The sequence below is a fragment of the Camelus ferus genome, chromosome 4 (assembly GCF_009834535.1).
Source record: "Camelus ferus isolate YT-003-E chromosome 4, BCGSAC_Cfer_1.0, whole genome shotgun sequence".
In the NCBI taxonomy this organism is placed as follows: domain Eukaryota; kingdom Metazoa; phylum Chordata; class Mammalia; order Artiodactyla; family Camelidae; genus Camelus; species Camelus ferus.
The window spans coordinates 7,149,831-7,167,416 of NC_045699.1; the positions used below are offsets into that span (position 1 = coordinate 7,149,831).

The 17,586-nt window shown below is 44.3% G+C and overlaps 1 long non-coding RNA gene across 1 annotated transcript; it reads right to left on the minus strand.

Moving 5' to 3' along the window:
* Positions 1-5,368: 5,368 nt before the first annotated feature.
* Positions 5,369-16,998, minus strand: LOC116663040. Its single transcript, XR_004319059.1, has 3 exons — positions 16,289-16,998; positions 6,006-14,768; positions 5,369-5,831 (listed from the first exon to the last, which is right to left on the minus strand). It is a non-coding gene; the product is annotated as an uncharacterized LOC116663040 (long non-coding RNA).
* Between the last annotated feature and the right edge of the window lie 588 nt (positions 16,999-17,586).

The following is a 17,586-nucleotide window of genomic DNA, read 5'->3' on the forward strand; positions in this document are numbered from 1 at the left end:
TCCAAGAAGCATGGAAAGTCTCAGAGTCAGAGCAGATTCCCAGACACTGGGGGTTTTGAGCCTGGGGTCTGAGATGGGACCGCCCAGGACTGAGGGGGTCCCCACCTTACCCTTCACAAATGTTAACCTTGGGAAACCACGCTACCTCCACGGGCTGCTTCCCAGAGATCACAGCACCTCACTTGTGGAATTTCTGTGAGAACTGAAAATGTCTGAAATAGTTCCTTAGTTCCTAGCATGTAACAAGCCTCATAAACTGTAGATAGTGTTATTATTATTATTACTTCAAGGGAGTGAAGAATTAGAATTTCCTGGAGGACAACAGCAGTAATCCTATCATAGTGGCATTCTGTCATCCTGAAAGCAAAAAAAGCAAACAGTACCACTGTCCTATCTAAACGGGCTCATAATTCCAAGACATTAGCTGTTCTTCGTGGTCTGTCCACCTTACCCCTAGGTTTTTGGACCCTTTCTTCTTAATTCCATGACACAACATGCCTTAATCATCCTTTACCTAAGATTTTGTTAAGCTGCAACTGTTGGACAATGCTTTCTGAGTTATGACTTCAGAGAACATACTTTCCCCCCGCTTTATTATAATTCTTTATTCTTTAGGAACATAATTATTTAAAATAGATGCCAAAGACTATTAGTTAGTAAAAGAACAGCTCACTTCTCCAGATGCCGTTTTCTTTGCAGCTCAACTATTTGAGAATCTTGAAAGAATTGGTAATAATCAGGCCATGAGCAGTTTAAATAATGTCACAGAATATATTTACTGTTACCTGTCCTGTAATTATAATAAACTTCATAGAGTTACTCAGGCACATGTCAAACCTAGGATTGAAAGTGAATTCCCACCTCACTACATAACAGCAATGAAGACGACAAGAAAGCAGAAGTGAGCCCAAGGATTTGGAAAACACGGCAGTCTTGAGTTCTGATCTCATCCACCACCATGTCTTTAAAGGGCAACGCAACACAGTGAGACTGTAGTTTACAATGAAGCTCTCCAACAGTTACATTCCATAATTTTTAAAATGTTACCCCGTGGAAGAACAGCAAAAATGTGCAAAGTACCTAGGATAGAGTTTAACGAAAGATGTGCAAGCCTTAAAGGAGAAAATGATGCAACTATGCTGAAAGGCATTAAACAAAGTCTACTCTTTGGGAAGCGTTGAGGCTCCAGTCTGGGAGGGGCACACAGGGGGCTTCAGAGGAACTGGTAGCATGCTGTTTCTTAAGCTTAGTCGTATATCTATGAGTTTTCATTTTATTATTGTATAGCTTTTATGCAGTATATATATATATATATATATATATATATATATATATATTACTTTCTTTGTGTATGTAAGAAATATTTCATAGTAAGTATCTTTGCCAATTTCCAGGGATTATTTCGCATAAGGATCACCGTAAATTGGTTGAATAATAATAACTTTTAGAGCAGGTGAGTAAGACAGACAAGATTTGTTGTTACCAACCGGGAATCTCCAAAATGAATGGACTATTCACAGAGAGGACTGGGTTGAGAGCATCACTTCTGGAGATTACAAAAATATTCCTCACCCCTTTTTAAAAAATGTGTATTTGTTCTATTAATTAAAAAAATGCATATTCCCTAGCACCGCACTTAGAAGTCACTCAATAAATATTTGTTGAACGAGTGAGCAAATGGATGGAAATAAGCAAATTCTCCCATGTTTTAAAGTTATTTTTGTACATGTTGTCTGTTACCACCCAGCCCAGGCCAACTCATAGATCTGCTATAAAATCCTGCTACCCGGGTGCTGAATCCTACCCAATTCCTGAGTCAATGGCAGCCTGGATGTTTGGGTGGAATGGAAAATTGCCTCTCCACGGATGACTCAGTGTCTAGCCGATGTCTGATGTCTTGAGCTGGTGTCCGGTGTGCCTGGGGTGAACTTAGCTTCAGGACACAGCACCCGATATGCCCAGCATTTCCTCCTGCAGAACACACTCCCTTTGTGGAGACCCAGGGTTGCCCAGAGGTGTGAAAGGGGTAGACCTATGGGCCAGGCGACGTCATCTATTACAGGGGTCCTGTATATCCATTGCAGGTCAGGGTGGTGGGCCCCCGACCCAACTGGGCACGACTGCGACTGCAGGGCACTGTGGGGGGCTGGCCGAGCAGAGGATGTGGGCTGGGGAGGAGAGATTGGATTTCCATTTTAAGGCATCTGTGATGGGCCATTTGCATAATAAAATGAGATAGACCTACAGAGAGAGAAGAATGAACAAGGAACAGAGTTAAAAATATAGAGAGAATTTTTCTAATGACTCTTGCCTTATGTGAAGCTAGATGATTCAGTAAGCCCTGTGACAACCATAACAGAAAGGAATAGTAACAAGAGAAAATTAATGCTAGCGGCAATACTCACGTAGTGTTTCCCCTGTGTCAGCACTTTAAACATAATTCATCAAATTCTTGCCTGTGAGTTAGATATCCCCATTCTACAGCTGAGACAACTGAGGCATCAATGTTTTAGCTGACTTGCTCAAGCCAAGTGTGGAGCAATGACCTGAATCCAGGCAGTTTTGCTCCAGGGGTCATGCCCTTAGTCTTGGAAGTCTCCTCTCTTTACAAGGGTCTTCAGGTGAGTTTGGGAACTTGCAGACACTCCCTGACTAGCAGGAATAAAACAAATCCTTTAGAGAAAGCTGTTCTGTTGCCCTGCTCTGTGAGCTCCACCCATCGGACCTCTTTTTGTGGTCTGGGGACTTGAACTTTCAAGGCCAATAGCCCAGTTCCCGGAGACTTGATCCCTCAGCCTAGACCCAGTTCACCGCCATCATTATCGCTCCTGTGTCTGCTTTTCCGAGGAAATAACTATGAAACTCGAAGCTCTGAAGTCTTTCCAAACGTGTTATTCAGAATACGAAGTTCTGAAAGATGCTAACTGCTCTGCCGAACAAACAAATGAGCAAACAAAACAACTTTTTTTAAAAAAAATGAGCAACATGCCATGCCAATCAGCTTGTCTACCCATGCCCAGCACAGAGCCCTCTAGACCAGGGCTTGGCAAACCCCAGTCTCCTGTCTCATTGGTACAGTGACTGCATTTCCAGCACTACATACTAACACGTGTGGCTTTTGCTCCCAAGGATGCCATGTTAATAAGCAGTTTTGCCCCAGAATGGTTCCTCGTAAGTTTCCCTACCCTAGAGGCATTGTTTCCTTTATGAAAAGCATTGCAATAAATGGAAAAATTTGCTGCACTATCTCTGAACCAGTATGCATTATTTTATTTTATTTTATTTTATTTTATTTTATTATCAGAAAGATTTTTTTTTTTCCTGCAAGTTATTCAGATTCCTTTCTGGTTGCTACAATTCACATCATCTAATAGAATTTAAGTGAACCTGGCCAAATACAGAAAGAGAGGAGAAATCACACTGAGTGCTTCAAGAGGCAGATATTATTCTTCCTATTTTTCAGAAGAAGAATCTGAGAGATTAACTAAAATGCCTTAAAATTATAGAGGTGGAAACACAGCAGATGTTCTGAGAAGTTCTTGAGTAAAGAAACCTGGTTAGGCTTTTTTTTTTTTTTTTAACTCATTGTGCCCCAAACAGATCAAAAAAAAAAAAAAAAAAAAAAAAGATTCCTTATAAGGTCCCCGGAGTGGGTGCTCTGAGGAAATACACTTGGGAAAATGCTTGTCGACAGTGGCGATGTCCTGAGTGGTCACAGAGCCAAAACATGCCCGCGACTGAAGACACGTGTGACTTTGTGGATCCCTTGAGGTTTGGTGGGAAGGGCCCCGATGCTGGCATGACAGATACCAGCTCCCCACCAGGAAAGGATTTTAAACAGCCCAAAGCCCTGCTCCCTCCTCTATAAGCCCTGGGGAGTTACAGAGTCAGTTACATGAGATCATCTATTTCAGCCTAAACTGAATGACATAGAAAAGGAACTCAGAAAAGGGAGATAATATATTTTGTGGGTACAGGTGGAAAAGCAGGGAATGGAAATGCATCAGAAGCTCTACTGAAAGAAGAATGAGCCTCCTGGGCCTGATTCTCCATCTCATCCGCCCTTCTCCCCGACCCCCGACCTAAGCCCACCACCCCACCTACGGCAGACAGAGCCGCCGCCGCAGGGGGAAACGTGGCACAGGGCGTGCAGCATATTGTATCACATGCCTCTGAATTAGAAACCAAACCAGCCCTAGAGCATTGCATTGTTCCCTTCACCACATGTCTCCTCAGCCTCTAAGCTGGGACGTTTTGCCCTTTCTAATTCTAAGGACAGCCCATCTGTCAAGAGACTACTTTTTCCTGGGTTGGAGGAGGCGAAGGAAGGGACGAGCAATACTGCCCTCTCATTTTGGCAAAGGTCTTGTGAGGACCCACCTCCAGCGCCCCGCTGTAGGAGGAGGGAGCTGCCTGTCAGCCTGGAGGCGGGACTCCAGCCTCCTTTTCGCCAATCAGAAGGACTGAGACGCTCAGGATCTAAAGGACTAGCCTTTTATTGCAGGTCAGTTTCTAAGCTTCCTCTACTGGGCTAACAAACCGGAGCCCTGTGGGGTTCTCCTTTGTCCAGGAGTCTCCTAGGGTTCTGGAAAGACAGCTCTCGTGGGATGGAATAAGCCCTTGATCTAGGACAGGGGTTGGCAAACATTTTCTGTAAAGGGCCGGAGAGTAAATAGTTCAGGCTTTGCCCGCCGTATGGTCTCTGTCTAGCTTCTCAGCTCTGCCCCGTAGCAAGAAAGCAGCCCTAGTTAGTATGTAAACGTGGTTGTGGTCCAAGAAAGCTTCATCTGTGGATGCTGAAATTGAATGTTATAATTTTCTTAAGTTAAAAAAAAATCTTTTCCCTGCCTAACCATTGAAAACTGTAAAATTCATTCTTATCTTGTATGCCGTACCAGACACACAGTGGGTGGGATTTGGGCCACGGCTACCATTTGCTGAGCCCTGATCTAGGAGGTCCTGGAATGTTCTGGATGCGGGACTTTGGACAGGCCTTTTGCTTTCCGAGAACTTCAGTCGGAGAACGTACCAACCAGCAGTGGGATAAAATGAGATAATGTCTGTGAAAGCTGCTCTGATGACTAGAAAGTGTTTTTATAAATTAACGTTAATATTACTGAGGTAAGTCTTCAAGCAGCAATGTTGGTTCCAATGTAAAGAGACCTGTAAATTGTCCAGGGATCATTTTGAAAAGAATTTCAACCTCCGTGGGGAAAATATAGTTCAAGTGATCTTTTCCAAGTGTTTTGTATTTTGTAGGGAATGAAAAACCACAACCGAAATGTGACTTGTGGTTTTGGATGTTGGAGAGTTTTTACCACCACTTACATTATTTTAAAAGTCATAAAAAAATCAACCACGAAATATCTAATTTCTCAAATGATTATTTATTACCATTTAATTAATTACACCGTTGGTTGAAGCTTTTCTTCCACAATTTCCCCCTTTGCTGTGGTTTTTTTCCCTTCCACTAACAACACCTGAAACAGGACAGGAGCCCCAGTGTCAGGGGAAACAGAAGCAAATGCAGCGCTTAGAGGACAGAATGATCCCCTGGCCTCCGGCTGACACATGTTTTGGGGTCTGCGGGAAAGTCAGTAGAAGAGGGGGGGTCTCAGGCAGGAACCTTCACGTCTCATGTTCCCCTGAGCTTTCTTCCCGGAGTGGAGCCACAGTCACACTGGCTGCAGGGAAACCTTCGGTGCTGGGGGAACAGGGCTTTAATGAGTGTTGACTGAGGAGTGTTTCTGGCCCCGATGCAGGAGTTTCTTTCCAAGGTCGTTTTCCACTGGGTACTCAGGGCCCGTGGCTTCACAACCACATTAACAACCCTGATGAAGTGGAGACCAGGTGTGGGTGACGGATGTTGCCGGGCAGAGAGAAAGGAGGGAGCCAGGCAGGAGGGAAGGCAAGGTTAAGGAAATGTGGGTGTGTTTCGTTTTATTTTATTTTATTAAAAATTTTTAAAATTGTTCTTTTTTTTTTTAACTTTGTACTTTACTTACTCATTTCTGTTTCGTTTTATAAAATGAGAAATGTAGAAGTTGACTCGCGAATGACTGGGGAGAAGATCCCATCTGGAGGAATTTCCTGGGGTCGCATCATTAATGTAGGAGTTCAAAATCAACCAGAGCTGCAGAGGAAAGGGGGAGGGTGAGGGGCCGGGGGAGGAGAGAGAGGGAGGAAAGGAGCGGGGAGAGGAAGGACGTGGAGGAAGAGAAGGAAGGAGAGAGAAAATAATTGAAAGAGAGCAGACCCTCCTTCAGGAGAGGACAGCTCGGGGGTGAGGGCTGTGTCTGCCTTCTACACCTTCTGTAGCTCCTTCCCCAGATGTGGGCATCTCCCACCTAGCACTTATAGATGCACGTTTCCCATCTCCCAGATGCAAGTCAACTACTGAACTTAGCTAGCCAGGAAAGAACTGAAATAGGCAAGACAGAGCATCCCATCTGCCCCTGGCCTCCACACTTACCCTCTCTCTCCATTCCTTCTTTTTCTTCTATGTCCCCTCCCCGTGAACCTTGACTAGCTGCTAAACTCAAGGTCTGCGCTGACAGTTCTCGCGGGTTATCTGGATTGCAGCAATGACCCCAAGCAAGAGGCGTGGGTCTCAAGTTTACTTGGTGAAAAGAAATGGGGATACAAACATTTACCTCTTGAAGGGAATACTTTATTTCTTTCCCCTTCTCTTTTTAACCTCTGTCCACTTGAGTTCCACTAAACGAAAGAAATGCAGATCTCCTGGGAGCACAACATAGTGCAGTATCTCCCCTCCAGCATCCATTTCAGAAAAGGGGAAAAATGCACCCAGGAGAGGGACACTCAGTAATTAGGGTGTGCTCATCAGAGACCATCTCAGACAAATTTGCCTCTTTTTCATTTTTTTTTTCTTTTTAATATGCTGTATTTTTAAGGCAGTTTTAGATTTACAGAAAAATTGAGATGATAGTATCAAGAATTCTCATGTGCTTCATGCCCAGTTTACCCTATTATTAACATCTTATACGTGTATGATACATCTGTTATAAAGAATGAATCGATATCAACACATTCTTATTAACTCAAGTTCCAATTTGATTATTTCCCCGGTTTTCCCTGGTGTCCTTTTTCTGTTCTGGAATCCCATCCAGGACGCCACAGTACATTTAGTTGTCGGGTCTACTTGAGGTTCCTCTTGGCCATGGCAGTTTCCCAGACTTTGCTTGTTTCTGATGACCTTAACTGTTCTCAGGAGCACCTGGTCAGGTATTTCGTAGCACGTCCCACTGCTGGAATTTGTCTAGTGTTTTTCTCATGATAAAACCATGGTTCTGGGTTATTGGGAGGAAGACCTCAGAGATAAAGGGTCATTCCTGTCACATCACATCAAGGCACACTGTGGACATGACTTATCACTGTTCGTGGTGGCCTTGACGACCTGGCTGAGGGAACATCGGTCAGCTCTCTCCACGGTAGAGCGACTCCTCCCCCTTGTGCACTGCACACTTTGGAAGGAAGTCGGAGAGAACCAGTGAACATGGTTCCACGTAGCAGCCTCTAGGTTTCCCCTCCCCCAGTCTGCCAGGCCAGCTTCCCTTCAAGGTATGAACTGCATTTCTGTGGGAAATGGGACTTCCTCTATTTCTCTTGCAAGTTTAGCAACTTTCAAAGATTTCTAAATATTCTCAAGCTGTCTTTTATTTCACCCAAGTCATGAATTTTCCTGCTTTCAGGAAAGCCTGACCTTTCCTCCTGACCTCACACAGTGAAATGTTGGGTGATCGTACATCCACAACCACACTCTTGATGGTGCCAACACTCCTGGCTGCCGCATCCACTCAATCCCAAACCAATGGACAAAACGGGGAGGGTAGAGCTCAGTGGTGGAGTGTGTGCTTACCATGCACGAGGTCCTGGGTTCCATTCTCAGGACCTCCATTAATTAATTAATTAATTAACCTGATTATCCCCCCCACCCCAAAGTTACCAAATCAGTTGACATGGACCGACAGGAGAATGGACTGCAGTTTCCTAGCCCAAGCTTCCTTCCCGGCAGTGATGCCACTGTGGAGACGGGGCAAGACAGTGTGGGTTGGCAGCCAACGGAGGTGAATGAACCAGACTAGGCTAGGCGTGTGCTGCTGTAACGAACAACCCCCAAACTGCAGTGACTTAAGATACAGTGTTTCTTTCTCACTCACGCGAAGTCCTGCTGTAGGTCTGCTGACTCTCAAGGTTAATGCACCTTGATCAGAGACAGAATGACCCAGGCTTCTTGAATTCCACGTCCCCTGACTCATCTCCCGGCTCCGTGACGCCCCTCAGAAGAGGAAGAGACAGCTGAGATGTCACGTGGTATCTTTTGGCCTCGCCTTGCTACTTGTGCTTATGGTCCATTGGCCAGAACACACCACGCGGCCCCACCTTTCTGCAAGTGGGCTATATCCTGAATTCTTGGACTGTAGGCTCAAGCCCCCCCTTTTGTACATAAATCATGTTGTTCCTTTTGGGATCCAATTCTGTGCCTGACACAAAGCCTTCCCAAACTTCTTCCCAGATTTTCCCCCCAAAGTGCACGGAGCTAAGTAAGCCAAATATTGCTATATCTCAATAACCTCAAAGTTCACTTTACATTGATTTTTCTCCCACAGTATAATGGAACCCATTGCTGTAAAGGTCAGAAATGGGTCATGTCCAGTATGACAGGACAAGTCTTAACCGTACTTGGTTAAATGCCCACCTTATTCTTGGCTCACCTCACTTTTTTAGTTGTAAAAGGACAAAACATTCTAGTTTTTTTTTTTTTTTTCTGGTTTTGTTTGTTTCTCCATAAGCGTGCATTAAAGTATCATTTTCTCTAAATTTGCAAATTGAACTCCTTTTATTTTGACTTACAACTTGATGTTTTGTCTCCTCTTATTAACTCCTTCCCTGCCTCATCCTGAAATCCCCCTCTGCCCCCTCAACATGAGAATACCTAGATTGTTATCCCTTCACCAGCCTGGACCTCACTTTCTTCATCTGTAATATGGGAAGTTACAGTGAGCTGCGTCCTTCCTGTTCCAGTGGTCTCGCAGTGTGTGCAGAACGTTTTCTGTTGTCTTTTTTTCGCATCTGCCGGATCAAGATGTTTACCCTTTTAAATCACGGGATGTGCTAATGAGGCAATTAAAACCTGACATATTTTAAAATAGGAAATAAATGAGCCCTATGAATGAAACCTTGGATTTGAAATATCTCCTGTGATTTAGAAATTTCACCTTTCTTTAATCTTCTCAAACAGTTCTCCATGAATTGAATCATTTGAAATCATTCTTTAATTTACATAACTCATTATACAGTTTACTGTTGAATTTAAACAGGCTTGTGAGTCATAAAGAGTGAAAATATAAAATTCTCCTGAAAAGAATAAAGGAGTTTGTCCCTGTGTATTTTCCCTCCACGGTGTTCCAAGGACTTGGTTACCTGAAACCAGCACTACATAGAGTGATCGACTTAATTTTGAAGTTAATGGCTACCTACCTTGATGAGATAATTACATAGAAAATTAATCTTTCACTTGTACATACTGAATTTCTTGTTTATTTTAAAACATAACAATAATATAAAGAAATTTTTTTTTCAGGAAATGGGAGATCAATCCTAACTCCATCCCCTTAACAGAGTGTTTTGTGTTCAAGATTGGACATTGAAGGAAAAAATGGATTTTTTCCTCGGTTGTTATGGTTTTTTATTAAGTAGCATCAACCTTTTAAACCATTTAGCCAAATGTAAGGTTTAGATCAATGGTGATGAATGCAGTGACTTTCCTCCCAAAGTGGAGAACACATACATCCAAGGACACTTGTTAGCAAATGGCTGCTGGTCCAGTTGTCCCCCTAGCCAGGAGCACACGAGAGCTGTTGGTGAGCCTTAGTTATAATGAAGACCACTGACAGTGAACTCCACAGTGGTCTGGGCTTTCCAAAGATGGCGAACGGAGAGAGGACGGCAGGTAGACGTGAAATGTGTGGATACGCGGGAGACCCTTGGCCCAACAACTGCCCTCTTCTACCTTTTTTTTTTTTGCTGTTGTGGTCGTTCTGAGTTCTGCTGCTGGTGCTGAAACGCAGAGAAAGTGCCTCAGCTGCTGGAGAGAGCTGCCTGTCAGCCAGCGTTCCCCATTCCATATTATCTGCATCATTGAGCTCCAATTAGTGCATGATTTCCACTTTGGTGCTGATTGAAGTTTTTGGAGTCGTTTAAAACAGAATTCCAGGCTTTCCGCTGCGGGAGTTTACTCTAACCCTGTGGTTTCACTGCAGAGTTTCCCTCTGTCTCGAGGAGACAGGTCTGCTGGGGGGGGGGGGGGGGAGGCAAAGAGCCCTGAACCTGGAGTCCTAGCCCAGGAACTGACTTCTGACTGTCATTTCCCAGTTTGTGACCTGGGGGAAATCATTTAGCATTACTATTTTATGAGGCGATGGAGGGGCTGGATGCTACTGTTTCGAATCTTGCTGAGTGGGTGTCAAAGACTTGAAAGAAAGCCCTAAAGCCCGTGGCAGAGCCCTCTTCGTGAAACACTGCATCACCAGTGCCCCTCTTTTGATGGCTCAGAGCACGAGCCTGTGGCCAGAAAAAACACGGACATTGACAGCTTTGAGTTGAAATAACTGTTCAGACGAGCACACGCCATATGTGAAGAAGCTTAAGACATCGACTAATTTGTTTCTACTCCTCTTCTTCTGTGAGCACAAGAATGATATAAGGCGGTAATCCCTATCTGAGTAAGTCCAAAAGAGCTCTTTCAATAAGTATTAAGCAAATCCAAGTGATCTGAAAGTGTTGTGTTACATTTGAATAGGGACCATATGTTCTGTCTTTCTTAGTAGTATATGAAATACGGTGCATCTTACCATCATTAGAATAAAATAGGCACGAGGAGGGTATAGCTTAGTGGTAGAGCACAAACTTAGCATGCATGAGGTCCTGGGTTCAATTGCCAGTGCCTCCATTAAACAAACAAACAAACAAACCAAACTACCTACCCCCCTGCCGCCAAAAATTCTATTAAAAATGAAATGAAACGAAATTCTGATTATCTTTAAAATAAAATAAAATAAAATAAAATGGGCACAAACAGGACTGCTCCTGTGGAACCCCTTCCAGAGCAGGGCTGGTCCGTGCAGAGTCAACAGAAGGCAGCAAAAGGAAAGGAAGCCACTTCTGAGAGTTGGTTACAAACGAGTGTGACTTCCATCTTGGGCTCTCTTTTCTGGAACCTTGACTTTAAGGAAAGCCAGATGCCACATCTTGAAGACACCCAGGCAACCTGTGAAGGGGCCCATGTGGTGGGGAACTGACATCTTCAGCCAACAGCTGTGAGGAATGGAACCCTTCCCACAACCTCAGGAGTGGACTTGAAAGCAGCTCAGCTCCTACCTGGGTACCTACAGCCTCATGAGAGACCCTGGGCTGGAACCATCCAGTGATGCTGCCCTCAGAAACTGTGACATTATACATGTGTGTTGTATAAGCTGCTGGGTTTGGGGGTCATTTGTTACACAGCAGTAGATAACTAGTACACTATTTTTGCATAATTATTCCCTTACCTCATTCTAGAAGTTAGGTGTTGGCTTCGCTGGAGAGAAGATGTACAGAATGTAGAGGAAAGTGACTGGAAAAACAAGAGGGAACGTGAATGTGATCTGATGGCCCCATCTTGCCATCCTCTCTGGACACTCCTTGTGTATCTCGGAGGAAATGTCCTTCTCAGACAGAAGAGGATCATTCTCCAGAGGAAGTGTCATTTCCAGCAGGAGTCTGCCTGGGTAAAAATAAAGAAATAAAATAAAGAAACTCTGTGCAGGATTTTCAAAAAGGTGATGAAATGTTCAATCTGAATAAGATCTACAGATATTCAGGCAAGTAACTACAACCACATACCTATATCCAAGATGAGAATCCCTGAGGACGATGGTTGAAGAGAAATTTAGATGAGAATCTAAGTGATACTTTACCTCAGAGAGCTGCTTTTGAGTAGCCACTTCAAAAATAATTAAAAACAAGCTGCATTTATAATTGCTTTCTCAACAACTAGGGAAAACCACAGTCACGGCTGCGCAGTCTGCAGGCCTGGCTGGCCATCCGTTTCCCACTGAAAATGGAACCCCACTTGGCGAATGTCCCAGAGGAAGGCATGCTCAGAGGCGAGGGGGTCTGGTGGTGAGAATGCCCATCACGGCGCTCCCTGGAGTCTCCTCTATGTCCTCACCTGGCACGTCCCACAGCCCCAGAAACAACTCCCCAGGATGCCACCCAGGGCATCAGAACCCCACCATCCTTGTCCCCATTATCCCTCTCCATCCTCCATCCCTCAAGGCTCACACCCCGGCACCATCTTCATCCTCAATCCCAAGGCTGTGTTCTCTGTTCACAATGAATCTTATAGCTGGTAAAACCAAACCCCAAGTCATTAGCTACAGAAAAACTGGTTCACTGTTTCTCAAAAGAAAGGAGAGAGGAAGTGACCTACACCTTCTGAAGCAGTGAAGAAAGGAAAGCCACAAACCCCACCCCCATAATTGACACTGTTAAAACACTAAACGTTTACATCCTTCTACTGATAAATTATCTCATTTAATTTTTCAAAACAGCCCCAGGAAGCAGTATTAGTCTTTTTTTTTTTTTTTTCCAGCAGGTAAAATCGATGCTGAGAGAAGGGGAGTGATTTGCCCAAAGTGACACAGCAGAAATGACACAGTGGTAGGCGGGTGGCTGGGACGGAAAGCGGAGGCTGACAGTCTTCACCCCTAGTCTATCCACCCCCATCTGATTCTCATCCAAGTTCCCGCGTGAAAAAGTTCATTTCAAACACTGTATGAGAGAAATATTCCAGGTACCAAGGCTTAGAAAAACATTATTCGTTTGCGGATCAATTTTTCCTGGCAACTTTCTTGAGGGAACCAGACGTCTCTCTCGTTGGATGGCAGAGCGCTATTATCTCAAAAAGGAGAGAGGCTTGGGCACAGCTGGGGGTCTGCTGTCTGCCGTGTGTCCTTGCCTGGCGTCCTCGGACAACAAACTCCCCCTGCTGCTTCGGATGCTGCCCGTAGGTCGGGAAGAGACACTCAGGGTTTCCTTTGCTGATGACGATTTACCCGCTCCCTTTTTAAACAGCAGTAAATCTCCTTCAGACGTTCTCAAGTCTCTGTCCTATTCTGAATGTTGGGGCAGCGTCCAGCTTCAGTAGGAGACGAAACGTTGTGTGAGTTTTAGACTGTAACACTCAAACGTCTAGTGTTCTTTATCCAAACCAGGTACTGGGCGGGAGGGAAAGGTGATTTCAACACAAATGGTCTGGGCAGGACATCAGAAAATGTCAATCACAAACAAAATGACAATACTAACAATAGCAATAAAAAAAGCTACCATTCACTATATGTTAACGGCTATTCTACGCATTTTATATGTATTATCTCACCTGCTCTCCAGACAACACTATGGGTTAGATCCTAATAATTATGATCTCATTTTTCAGATGAGGAAACTGGGATGCAAGAGGGTTAAGGAACTTGCCCAAGTTCACAAAACTACTGAGAGTTAGAGTCAAGATTTAAACTCAGGTAGGCTGGATCCACTGAGCTCTTAAGCTTATAGCTGGAAAATGTAATTATTTAATTTGAGGGGACAACCATAGCTCTTATTGGAGGAAATACCCAAACATAACTAACATATTGGTTACTAAAAGGATAATACGTAGCTAGGGAAGGAAGAGTAATTGCTTATAATAGGACAGCTTCTCAGAAAGGAGAAATGCCACGCACACATCATGGCTGAGGAGCATCCTGGAGAAAGGTAGAGATGCTGCCAGAGGCAGCTTACCTCAGATTCTTCAGCTTGGGAAGAGCACAATGAAAGCAGGAAGTTCAGTGGGTCTCTGGGATGGCATTCAGGGACACTCTTGCCAGTGGCAGGTGTTCTCCAATAACCTTGAAATCTGGTGAAAACTCCACGTAAGTCTGATTTAACTTGTGTTCCTGTAAACCTCATCCCAGACTGCAGTTCCTGCAGGGTCCATGCAGAAATCGGTGCATTGCTCCCCTCTGTGCCAGCCCAGAACGCCTAACAGAAGTCTGGGAAAAGATGGATAACAGTCTTTTTGGGGCGGGGTGGGGGTGGGGGTGAGGGGGATGGGGAGGACAGAATTAGCAATTCAGGCAGGCAAAGGGTCTGCTGTGCCAGTTTGCAAAGTCATTCTGTGTGATGACCACCCCCGCCCCAGCCCACCGCGCTGCCCGTTCGGAATGTGTAGTTTCAGCAGCGTCTTGCTAATGCTTGTGAATTTTCCAGTCTTTTTGAATGTCAGGTTTAAAAATATCATCTCGAAGCGTCCCGGTCCTGTGACTCTGGAGCGGTGAATGCTCCGGCAGAGAAAATGCAGGCAGCTCCGGACTGCTGCTCCGCCGGGCGAGCTGAACCACGGCTTCATAAGCTTGCCATGTGAATCCATGATGTCATCTGTTCCCTTGGCGTTTGGGCTTCGGGGCCCGGACCACCCACGCGGGCGGCTATTCTCTGCCGGCGTCGTCGGGAGGGACCTGCCTTTATAAATGATTCGAGGTCTAAACGGAACGTAGCTTGAATTGTTATACAAAAGTGCTGCCTGCGACAGTGATAAGCATTTGGACATGTCAACGTGGTGATTTTTTTTTTCTTTCTCTTATTGGAACGTTGAAATTCTCTTTAACACACAGTGGAAGGGCTGAGAGAGTGAAGCTGGGAAGGTCTCAGAAACAGACTGGAAAAATCTGTAATAGAAAAGTAAGCAAGAGAGAAAATATTTCAAAATCTGGGAACTCTGGAAATAAGGGGGCAGTGAGTAATTAGATTGCCCGTGATGTTAGATTCACATGTGACTCCCCCTCCAACTCTGATTCCCCCTTGTAAGAGGGAAATTGGAGGGAAGGGGGAATGCCACATTGCTGAGAAGAAAAGAAATGCATTTTTCAAAACCATTTGAAGGAAACCAAGGCACTTGGGGCTTTTGAATACTTTTGACTTTTCCTTAGTTGGGAAGGAGGAAGAGTCTTTTGGGGCCACAGAGTGTGATGGAGCCAGGAAGGCCCATGTCTTCCAGATCCATCTGCCTCTATAATAAGCTTCATTTGACCACTGGGGCCCTGGTCATGTAGCAAGTGCTAAACAATGAAGAGGCCCTCCTTGTCTGGTTTTTTTTTTTTTTTTTTTTTTTTTTTTTTTTTGTCCCCTTTGGTATAGTAAGAGTGCAAAGTACAGGGAGGAAGAATAATCAGATCCTAAATTTACAACACTGAGCACATTGACATTACCAGATAGAAAGGAAAATTAATTTGGAAACTAAAATACCAGTTCTGTGATGTCTCTAGAGAAACAAGTTATCCTAAGGCTGGGGCCTTAATCTTTTCTGAGCCATGAATCCCTCTAGCAGTCTGGGGAAGCCTGTGGATAAATTCTCAGAATAATTTTTTAAACGAATTAAATATATAATATATATATATATGTAAAATACATATATATAATAAATACATAGATATATAAAATAATAAAATACATGATTATCAAAGCCATCAATGATATCAAAATATTTCAGAAAAGTCATTAACATATGAATATGTGTGCTTCTTGATTGACTCTAAAAAACAATGTCCAGTGAATGGTGAGTTTAGTAACTACTATGATTGCCGAGTGCTGGTAAACACAGACAGTAGTTCCAGAAGTCTGCAGCAACTGGAGGTGATGTTTGTAGGTACCCGAGGTTTCCATTGGTGGCAAGGTCACTTACTAGTGCGCTTACAATTGTGGCTGGTTGCTTACATTCATAACTGAAGGAAATGCTGAATTTCAGCGAGATGTTAAAAATAGAGATTATTTTTTCCCATTCAAGTTCACAGGTGCCCCTATTAAAAGCCCCCATCCTAAGGATGGCATTTTCAGGCCGCCAAGTGGGCTCCGCACTGGAGAAGAAAGTCAGTTCTGACTAGTGAGGTGTCTGACCTCAGTCTGTTCCTCAAAGCTCTTCATAAAGAAAATACTGAAAGAATCATTTTCTTAGAGAGTTCCTTGAGACACTGGGGCACAAGAAACTATGCTTTGAGGCCTCTCTGAAGGCTGTGAAAGGAATGCCGACTCTCCTCTTTGGAGCAGAACGCCCTCATGGGGATGGTGGTGGTGTCAGATGGAAGATGATGGGCTGGTGACCTCTGACCTAAGTGTTAGCAGTGCTTGGCCAAGAAGACAGTGTCCAGTGGAGGTAGAATAGGCAGAAGAAAGGAAGAAAGTGGGGGAAAACCTGAGATATCTTCATTTGGCTGATTAGACTGGTCTGTGAACCCACATGAGCATTCTTCTGGGGAAGCTCGGAAATTCATGGGGTGGGGAAGGCTTCACTGGTTGGGGCCTGTATTAGTAGAAACAGGTGACAGTCAGGGAGCAATGTCAGTAGGCTTTATTGCTTGCCTTCCTGGCATCCAGCTTCACCCTTTCCTTTCCTATCAGTACCCAGAACCTCATATTGCCTCCAACTCCTCCCCCAAAGCCCCCGTGATCTCTGCTGGGGAGAAGCTTCAGGAGCAGAGCAGGACCAGCTTACACCCATCACTGTGTTCTCTTCTGGCCACCCTCATTGACTCAGGAGTGGGCATGCCACCTAAACTGATGCAATCCAGGTAACTTTCAGGACTCTTGCTGGGAAGGCTGAGACAGAAGCATTCTCCTTTCCCCTGAATTGACAGGGTAGAAATATGAAGCCTGAATCTGCAATGGTCATTTTGCTACCAAAAGGAAGGCCGGCCTGGGGATAAAGCCAACACAGAGAGCAAGGCATAATTAAGGAAATCTCAGAGAAATGAACCAGGGCCCCTGGATGAAACAGACCCCAAAGCTCAGCCTACAGCTGGATTTCCAGTTAGGAGAGTCAATGAATTCCCCTCTTGTTTACGCCAGTGTGACTTAGCCTTTCTGTTACTTGCAGCCCAAAGCATCCTAAATGACAAAGCAGGCTTCCTGGCATAATTAAGCAGTCATAGAGCACCACGTTCTCCAAGGACCCCCTAACATTTCACCGCAACATCTGCATTCTGTCTGCTCTTCCATGTTGCAGCTTCGCGGGGCTGAAATAGGATGTGTGTCTCAGAGTCCAAACTCCCAAAGTGAACTCTCAACTCCATCACTGATTATCCCATGATCAACAGCAAGACACTTGGCCTCTTTGAGCTTTAATGTCCTCATCTGTAAAATTAGGCCACAGATATAAATGGCTAAAGTAATTGATTCCCAAAGCCTCTTCTATCTAACACAGATCCAAGTGTATCACAAAGAAGACGACTAGTTATAATAGGCTTCCCCGTTTGACTGATGGCTTGGAAAAGTGGTTACCTCTCTATGATACTTTCATAGCTGTGTTAATATTATAGAACTGAGGATTTTAATGTGCCCATGAATGTTAGCAGTCCAGGGAATACAAGACTTTGTATTTAGAGATTTTCAGTCATTCATACAAGAAGTTCTATACACCAGGAATTATAACAGGCAGGAAGGATATAGAAATAAAAGGTAGACACTGTCTTTGTCTTTAAGTGGCTCCCAATG